We start from the raw sequence: 10,286 nt of genomic DNA, 5'->3' as shown, positions 1-10,286 counted from the left end.
CTTAAAACAAACAGAAAGGTTAACATTTTAATTACCATATTAAAGTTTCTTCTCTTTAATAACCGTGACCATAGATTTTTTCAGTGTGGTATTTTTAGAGCTTCACTTTTTTCTGTTTTTGCTGATATGAAAATTAAATTGATCAAGACTGCTTTAAATAATAGCTAGGGAAAATGCATCCACAGCGATGAGTCTCATCCTAATGTCATCTGCCATGTTGAATGTGACACCCTGTAAATTCAGATGAATTCTGATTTGCTGTCAGTGTTTCTATTGTTCATCTAATTGCTCTAAAGTGATCCCAGCAATATCATTTGCCACAGTCATTGTTGTTATAGTGTATAGTGGTGTGGGCTCTACCATCCACATGAGTGAGAACAATTTTCAAAACAATAATAGCTGTTGTTCTTGGTGTGGAAGGACTTTAGTATCTAAGTGTCTGAAATCACACCCTCATTCACACTTTCACTGTCCAGTGGACACTCAGTAGCTTAGTCTACTTCAAAACTGAGCAGTAAATAGAGTTTTGAATTAAGTCCCTCCCCTTCTGAAAGAGAAAGTCATGATGTCACTTAAGCGACTTGTGAAGGCATTCCAACCTTGATGAAAGAATGCTTTCTCTCTGGCCGGTGCTTCTCTTCATCACACATCAACCTGATTTTTTTCAGTTTGAATCTGCACAAATTACTGTTTATTAACAATGGATCAATGACTAGGTGACAGGTGTCGCTTATAGAGACAGTAGTTCATGAGAATCATGGCCTCAAAGTTTACATTAATGCCAGGATTCTCTAACACATGAACTACTGTCTTACCAGCTGACAGGTAGGACCATGTTATTATAATAATGCCGAGGGTGGCCTTTCACATTGTATCTTGATGCAGGGGTTGGCAATAAGTCACATGAGTCGACTCACATGACTAAGAAGGGTCGGTGGTTAGGTTTAGGCAAAAAACTATGTTGAAGGGTTAAGAAAAGATTGTGGGGTAGGGTTAGTCAGTCGGTCGGTGAGCACCTCACGTGACTAACGAGTCATGTGACAAAATAACTAAGCACTGACTTTTAGTTTAGCCAAAGACATGAACACCGGTCTCCTGGGTCAAAGTCCTATGCATGCTGGGCCGATCCATCTCCCCCGTCCCACTTGCACTAAATGGACTTGTGGCCTCATTTTACTACATCTGTTGCACTGAGTAATCTAGTAATGGTCAAATGATGACGTGGATGGTTTTACACTGGAGTTGTTTGAAAGCTCAGCGTGGCTCACACAGAGGTTTAATGGTGCCCCAAGCGCCCCTTTGACACCCAGTGAGACCAGGCTGCCACAGAACTGAGGAACATCACATCTTTCAACGCTTTATCCAAGTCTATAAAAAAGTGGTTACTGGACAATCAAATATGCTGTCATAATCTAGAGCAAAGCTTTTATGTCTTGTTTCATGAATAGTTTTTGCTCATGTGCTTTTGCATGTTTTACTACCTCCGCGCTGGCGATAGCTGTGGCTGAAGGCATTATGTCCATCCCGCCATTTATCTGTCTGTCCCACTCTTGAGAGCAAGATATCTCAAAAATGCCTCAAGGGAACTTCTTAAAGTGTCCACTTGGACTCAATGATGTATTAGTTTTTGATGGTCATCGGTCAAAGGTCAAGGTCACTGTGACCTCTTCTGTCTCATTCTTGTAAACGTGATATCTTCAGAACACCTTGAGGGAATTTTTTTCCAATTTGACACAAACTTCCACCTGGACTGAAGAATAAACTGATTAGCATTTGGTTATTGAAGGTCAAAGGTCAAGGTTAGTGTATCCTCACAAAACCATTTTTTGGCCATAACTCCAGAATTCTTGCACTGATTATGACAAAACTTCACACAAATGTCTAATAGGATAAAATGATGACATGTTGCATTTTATATGCAAAAGGTCAAAGGGCAACTTCACTGGGACATCATAATATCCTGCAAAAACACTCTACTGGTCATCATTTATAGTCAGGAACAGGAGGAGAGACATATGGTTAGATATTGACTTGATTACACTAATCATTAACTGTGCTGACTGTATAGATCCTCTGTGTGGTCGGGGTTAAAATGTGGGTGAAGCATTTATGTTTTCACAGACATGGCTGTAAACTATGACAGGAAATTGACTGGTGCGTGAAGACATACAGTGGTAATTCTAGTTCTTTCATTTTCTTTTATGTCATAGTCATGTCATTGTTTAACTATTTATCTGTACTTCTGTGCTTTTTAATGCTTGATTTTAGGGTTTTTATATGCAGTCATCTTGCAGACAGAGGATGATCATCACCTGACCCTGCAGCTCTGCAGAGAGCTATAGTGTCTTTAAGCTCGTTGTTTTGGTTTTACAGTTCTTATAGTTTCTCATCATTCTCGTCTCCCTTGGCAACATACAGCTGTTTTTTGCAAGTTTTGTTAATTTCCACATTCATTTTAATTTCAGATCCTTAACATGTTGGGTTTTTTTTTAAAGCAGCTGCACAATATAACTGCTTTCCTGTTATGCCAGGTTACATAATTCAAGTTAAATGTGGAATCATCTGTGAGCTAGAGGAAAATTCATTTAAACCATCAGGCCTATGTTATGAACTTGTGATTTTAAAGCTGGCACATGCCACTGCCTGATTTTTTAACTTATAACTGTTCACCTTTTTTAATTGAGTTATCTAAAAGCCATCTCTCAGAGATTCATGGAAACGTGAGGTCATGTGCTGTGTGCCCAGCTTTTAGCGTTGTGGGTTTTACGTCAGAGTTGCAACATTTATCACATGCAATCGATTGTTTCTCTTTCCATCACTCGGTCTCCTGGAGTACAAAAAGCATGAAAAAACACTTGATAGAAAAACAGAGAAATAAAACTATGTAACAGAGTCTCTCATAATAAGACCAATCTTAGATGATTAATTAAATCCCCATCAGTGATCACCTCTGTATAAAGAGCAAAAATTGATCCAGCACTCCTAACCCTGATCCTGCCCCTCACCCAGGGCAAGTATTGATTGTGACTAGTATTCCTGCTCACAGCAACCTCTTTTTCACTGACAGATCGACAAGGCTGCACTTTTTTTTTTTTTTACATTTATGTACTATGTTTTCATTCAAGACACTGTAGCTGTTTGTCAAATTCTACTACACAAATGGGAGAAGAGCAGAGTTTACACTGAAGTTTACATTTTAATTTACATGGAAAAAATGTTTTCTTTTACCCTGAAAATGCCTCATCATGAAATCATTATCAACAATTAAGCAGCCACCTCATTAAACTGCTGCAAGATTTTGATTTCTCTTATTTGATTGCAATATCACTTTAACTTTACCATGTAGCACTTATAAGCAGTATATAAACAAGTAATACATTGATGATAACACACTCTAATGAAGCTGTAAACACATGTAAGGGTGGGTTTTGAGTGTGCATTTATGTGTTCATCAAAAACTTTCTTATAAGGCATCCACAACCAGTGTACAAACAGTTTACAAATTAATACACTTAATTAATTGTTAATTAATTATACAATAATTCATTATTAGCAAATCTTTACAGTGTCGTATTAAAGATCTACAAATCATGTACAAATCATTCATAGATAGGTTTAGGCATAAAGACATGTTGAGCTTCTTTTTCATTCTTGAAATATTAGTTTGGCAAAAACAAAACATTCATCCCAGAGCTCTACACTGCATTTTATGATCTTCATCTGCAGATGGAGTTTGCCCAGTTGTCATGGAGAATGAAGATGAAGTACTTATGAATTCATCTTTTTGAAAAATATGTTACATACATGTTTCACATTTCATATTTGAATTTAATATATTAAGACATATTTTGTGTGATTTCAGGCTGTTCCCCCGCATTGTTTGTATGTATACCTGCACAAAGTAATGTACCACAACTTGTATATAACCAATGTAATCAGGAAGTCTGCGATCACATGACCGATGCGCTGATGGGATTAGAGAAGGAAGTAGGATACAGAGCAAAAGTCCTATTAAGGACACAGGTGGGATTGGTGGATGGGTTAAACATACAGGAATTTCCCCGGTGTTCAGGACCATGTTAAACCAAGTGAACTCTGAGTCTTCCTAAACCTAACCTATGGATCTTAATGTTAAATACATAACTTTACATTAAGTAGATGTAATGTGACATCAGCATTCATTGGACACTAATGCGTTAGATAGCATACAAACCATTGTCTGTGCATTTTCGTATTATATGCACATGTATCATTGTATAGGATACACTGAGGATTTACAACTGTTAAATTTAATTGTCACTCAACATGCTTCACCTGAGATGTTATAGCTGTTGACAAAAACAATAATTAACACTTAAAAATGTCCTTATATGCTCACAGCTACATTGTACTGTGTTACTGCTTTTTACGAATTTACAAATTGTTGAATACTGCTTATGAAAGTTAGAGAGTGAGGGTACATTTCAGGGTGTTACTACATATATGAATTAAATTATGCATAGGTGTCATGTATTAAAACACTGTATAGGAACATGACACGCAGAGTAAATGTCAGCACAGATATCTCTCTGTTTAATGAGAAACAGTTCAGTCTGGTTCTTTCTTTTGTGAATAATTTTGTTATGTAAGCCTGTCTTGAAAGAAGTTAAAGTAATGCACTTATTTATACAAAACTCGCCAAAAATGTGCACACAGATCTTTGGAGTTGTTTTGTGTTATTTCATCAAATGTTCAAAAAGTTTGGGAAGATAGATTGGGAATCAGTTGAAAATAAAATACAGTACAATAGATTGCTCATGGCATGTTGGTGTTTCAAATAGACAGAGCAACACTGTAATATAGTTCATATTCCTTCCTTGCCCTCCTCCCACCTCCCCCTCAGACCGCTTTTCTAAAAACACATTGACCTGGATCACTTCTCACAGTGAGAAATGAGGTGTCCGCCTGCTTCTGAGTAAATTGGCTCTCATGGCATTCGAGGGGGAGTCATCAAGCAGGGCCACAGAGACGGCCGGCACTACAGAAAATAGCTCCCATCATCTGCTTATCACATTTTAAAAGGACTGAAGGGAAGAGTTATCCTAATAATGTTGTGGGCTTTTCTGTCATTGCCCTCCTCAATGAGGTTTGCTCAGGGAAAAACCCTGTGTGTGTTTGTGTGAATGCATGTGTGTGTTTTTAATGCTTTTCTGCATGTGATCAGGAGAGGTGATGGATGGTCCTGGTGGAGACAGAAATACAGGAGTGCCTCCAGCAAAATATGCCACTAAAATGCATTAATATCTCACTGCCACCTAGATCAGAGCTATTTCTATACACAGATGGCCGGGTTGGCAGTGAGGACGGTCTTTCCTTCACCTCAGCTTCATGTCTTGGTGTGCGACTTAACACACTCTAATTAGAGGGTTTTCTATTAAATACTTTGGCAGTCAAAGTGTGGCTGCAAAGCCTGCTCAAACAGAGCAATCCTCATGCTTCTGCAGTATTAATGTATTATCTTTATGTTATTATACTATCATGTGTACAACCCACATTCATTTATCAAGCGTAAATGCCACCACGTATTTGATTGTAAAACTTTGTGCACATGAATCATCAAACAGCTACCTTCACTAACACAACAGTAACAACTCTTTCATTCAGACTTGTTAAATGGAGGACATTGTGTTCCTCTGGCTGTGAGTTATTGTCAGCCCACTCATTCCCACTTAGTTAATCCTCTAACCTCTGACCCGTGCCCACACTGCTCAGTCCGATATTACTGTACCCCAACCCCCCGCCCCCCGCCCCCCCCCCGTGCAATGCAACACCCACCTGTTGTCTCATGAAGCTATAAAGAAAGGAGGTTTAAATATAAACCGTGTGGAGAGAGAGGGAGTGTATTTATATGCAAGAGAAAGGACAGAAAGACGAGAAAAATAAGGTTTCCATGGAAACTAAAGAGTTGTGTCTAATTGGCAATAACACCTCAAAGAGGTCTGAAATAAGAAACATGAAGCCGGCCTCATTGCCGCGCTCAATCGACATTTATTTATTAATGCTTTTCTATTTATTTACAGACACTGATGGTGTTCAATCTGTCCAGTGCATCAAGTACACAATGATTTTGGCTGCAGTCATTTTATCATTTTGTCTAGGATGAATGGTTAACTAAAGCAGGAGAGATTATTTTTTATCACTTCAGAGGACATTACGTTCATTTGTTTCCTAAAGACTAACCCCTAACCCTAACCACCACGAGCCTTATCCTACAAACCCTTACCCTAACATTAACCCAAGTCGTCATCCTAAAATTTAATCATTGACATTATGGGGACTTACATTGTGTCCCTGAAAGGACACACACACACACACACACACACACACACACACACACACACACACACACACACACACACACACACACACACAAACCAAACCTCAACCAGGCTGCCAAAAGAAAATGCCTCTTCTTTTTTTTAGCTATTAAGTCTGGATGGACTTTGCTGCCTCAACCATCAACAAATCATCACAGATATTCCAGAATATACTGTATTATCACCCCTCTAATTTCTTTTAGGGCTGCAATTAATGATATTTTCATTACTAATTAATCATTTTGTCTATAAAATTGTGAAAAATGCCCATCTCAACTTCCCAGACCCAGAGGCTAAAGGGACTACCTTAAATTACTTGTTTTTCTGACCAACAGTCCAAAACCAACAGTAAATCTTCACACTTGAGATGCTGGAAATATTTGACATGTTGCTTAAAAAATGACTGAAACAAATGATTAATTAATTATCAAAACAGTTGCTGGTTAACTTTCTTTTTAATAGACTGATTAACCAACTTATTGCTACACCTCTAGATTTTCTGCAACCACCAGGTCAACAGTGTACCTAACTAAAATAAAAAAGTCTCGGTCGGTCCGTCCTTTTATTTTCTCAACAATAGTTCTTCATCTGATAGACTTCAAACTTGTTGTGTGTGTTGCTGAGGATCCTCGGAGGTACAATGTTCAACACGAGCTCTTGAGCTCTACGGAACATTTACACTTTTGTTCTCGAAAATACCTTTTAGTTCACTGAGGTCATAAAATGTTCTTGTGACCTTTTGCACTCAAATGGGGCTCGTACTTCAATGTTGCTAGGGGACACAAGGAGGGAAACACAGGAAAGCTGCATGCAGCAACAATGGAGGCTGAGCAATCGGCCTGTTCTGAACAGGCACTTTTGAACAGGCACTGCACCAGTGTTCTTATTTCCTAATTTTGAGAGTTACTTGATGAATCACAGTTCCAGACGTTGCAAAGGGAGGTAAACACAAATCATCATTATGTAACCTGTTAAACCTGACATAACACATTAATGACATAATCACCTCCCTTGGCATGGGATTGCATGTAAATAATGCCTGAGACGAATGACAATGAGCTGAGTTCATCTGAAGTTCGTCATAATTTTACCTCTCCGTAAAAAGCATCTCCAATGTTATATATCATTATTACTTTTAAAGTATTTGTGTAAATGACAAGTAAAAGCATAAGATAAGATTGAAGCTGGAAAAAGTAAAACAATTTCCATCATGACTTGTTACAGTGTGGTTGTTGGTTGGGTGCCGCTGCTGGAGGCATAGATGTAGGATGGAGAACAAGGAAGAAATCAACAGATAGAAGCTGCAGAGATTTTAGCAATTACTCTCTTCTGCCTCTCTGATTATCTTCAGTGGACTGGCGATTTAGTCATCATGGTTGACGATGCAAGTAATTTGTTTCTTCCAAAAAATGGTAAATTGTAAAAGCCTCCACTTGACTCAAATGATTGTTGAGTCAGTTCTGGATGGTAACTATACATTTTAACAACAAATAAGGTGAAATTTAAGTGAGAATATTGCGGTAACTTCCAAATAAACATTATAACATTTAAAATGAAATGGACTGGGTGTCTTTATGTGTTGTCATGGTTACAATGATTTGTAATTTCTGACCTAAATGTTTAACATGATGCTGTCTTTTTTTTGTTGTTGATCACAGCAGAGTCTTTATATCTAAATGTAATAATCTGAGGTATCTGGCTGCTGTTGAATTGATTCAAAGTTTATCCATTGTCAGGAAAATAAAGTTCGCTGGCTAATGGAAGTTTTAATATTTGGGCTTGGGGAGGAAAAGTCACGAGCTGTGATGAGCAAGCCAGTAGGATACTCACCCACAGGGACTCACATGCACTAACATGCACACACAGCTGGACTATCTACTGTAACACACAACAGAGAAGCTCAGATTACAACACACAGACACAGTGTGACTTATATGTGACTTCTATATTAAAGGCTATGTATGCAACATTAAAAGCATTAGTATAGCAGCAATCTTGGAACTCTTAGGGGGCGATCACACAGAAATGAGATGCTAGAGACGCGGACGCTTCAAAGACGCTTGAAACTCTGGAAGCGCTTATTCAATGCGCGCTAGCTACTGGCGTCTGACGCTCAAAAATTTGAAAATATTTGAACTTTTCAGCATCTACGCGTGCCTAAAAACGCGCGTCTACAAAAACGTGCCTCTAAAAAGATGCTGGAAAAACGCCTGTCTAAAAAGACGCTTGAACGCCGGTATCATAGCAAAACAATGGTTTTACTGGCGTCGCGTTTCTGCCGTTTCATCTCGGTGTGATCGCTCCCTTAGGCTTTCGGTCTGATGAAAACAAAGCTCCTGAGGGTGAGGGCCAACATTTCGGTCTGATCCAGTGTAGCCAGTGGATATCCCAGCTAAGACTTCCTCTTCCATGTGCTGGTTATTTTTGCTAATCGCGATAAAAGATATCTGCATATGAATGCAAATTTTAAAAAAGGTAATATAAAGCTTAATAGTTGTCACACAATAGTCAGTGGGTTCAGAGATTGCATTTCGGCCAATGCGTTTCTCAAATGTGGAGGATAAATGTTTATAGAGAATATAATGGCAGTAAAACAGTTGAGTTCTGACGTTCTGAGCAGAGAATGAAGTAACGCTACCTCTGTGTGTTTTGTAATTTTAGCATCTCTGTGATTTGTTGTGGTAAACTGGTCTGGCAGCGCATGCATGTTAGTGCATGGGTGTATCTCACTAGCTCACTCATCACTGCTGCTTTGCACTGCACGCATACAGCAGTAACCCCTGGTATGGGGACATTGTGGCCCCCACCCTCCAGATCACCCCAGTTCACATCATTAACTCTATTAGCACTGTTGCTGTTGTTAAGTGCTGTTTATGGAGTTAGAACTATTAGCTGATAGGGGAAGTCTAATAGAAGAGGCTATTGAGGTGCATTGCGAGAAATGTAGAGCCAGCATTTTTCTGAGCTTTACCCAAACTAGGGAATAAAAGTCTCTTCTAAAAGTATTCCTTTATTCATGTGTCTTTTGCAGGCCTCCTTTGTGGAAGTGCAAGTCACCAGATTCATGATTTGAGTCTGACTCAAGTTTAAGTTCTCTCTCTAAGTTATGTGACTCATCTCTCTTTGAAATATACGATATCTTAAATAATTATAAAAAAATAACATAAAAGAAATTATAAATCATAAATCACCATGTAGAGCACCCGTGACACACAACTGTATCTTGGATTTCTTTGGTAGGGATCTGAAACCATGAAATCAGTTAACTTTTGTATCCATCAGACAAAATATTGTATTGTTCTTCAATGAAAAATGAACCCATTTGTGCCCGCAAATGAAGTTTTTTATTTCCTTTGGTGGAGGTTCTTCTCTGGGCTTGCCTAAGCACAAATCTGAAGAACTTTTTCAACATCAGTCAGACTGTTGGGCTGAAAAGTGAGTTTTCATATCATACTGTATCTGTTCTTTGGGCATATAAGACTATTGTTTTTTCCATTATGTATCAGGAAAAAATAATAGTCCCATTTGCCCAAAGACTTGCACAATAACAACATATTTATATAACCTACATGTTTAAAAGTTTTGAAGGTTTAAAATTATGCATAATTAAGACAGTGTTGGTTTGGTAACCCCAGATTCACAGAGTCAGTGTATTCTCATAGAACAGTTAATTTGATATTCTACGAATTAAGGCCCCACAAATGACGTTACGTCCTTAATGTACAGTTAAGTAACTAACATAAAGTCACTGAGGGTAGGTTTAGCAAAAGAAACATGGTAAGGATATACCTTAAAATGACTCAAAATTTACTCAAAGTTCTCACAGTTCTGGACAGTCCCTTGAGAAAGGTTTNCGGAAAACATGCAAAAAAGTAAGAAATCAGGAAGGGGGCAAACACTTTTTCACACCACTGTACCTTAAAATGACTC

The sequence above is a fragment of the Epinephelus moara genome, chromosome 5 (genome assembly GCF_006386435.1).
Source record: "Epinephelus moara isolate mb chromosome 5, YSFRI_EMoa_1.0, whole genome shotgun sequence".
Classification (NCBI taxonomy): Eukaryota; Metazoa; Chordata; class Actinopteri; order Perciformes; family Serranidae; genus Epinephelus; species Epinephelus moara.
Note: the sequence above shows the minus strand (reverse complement) of the source record.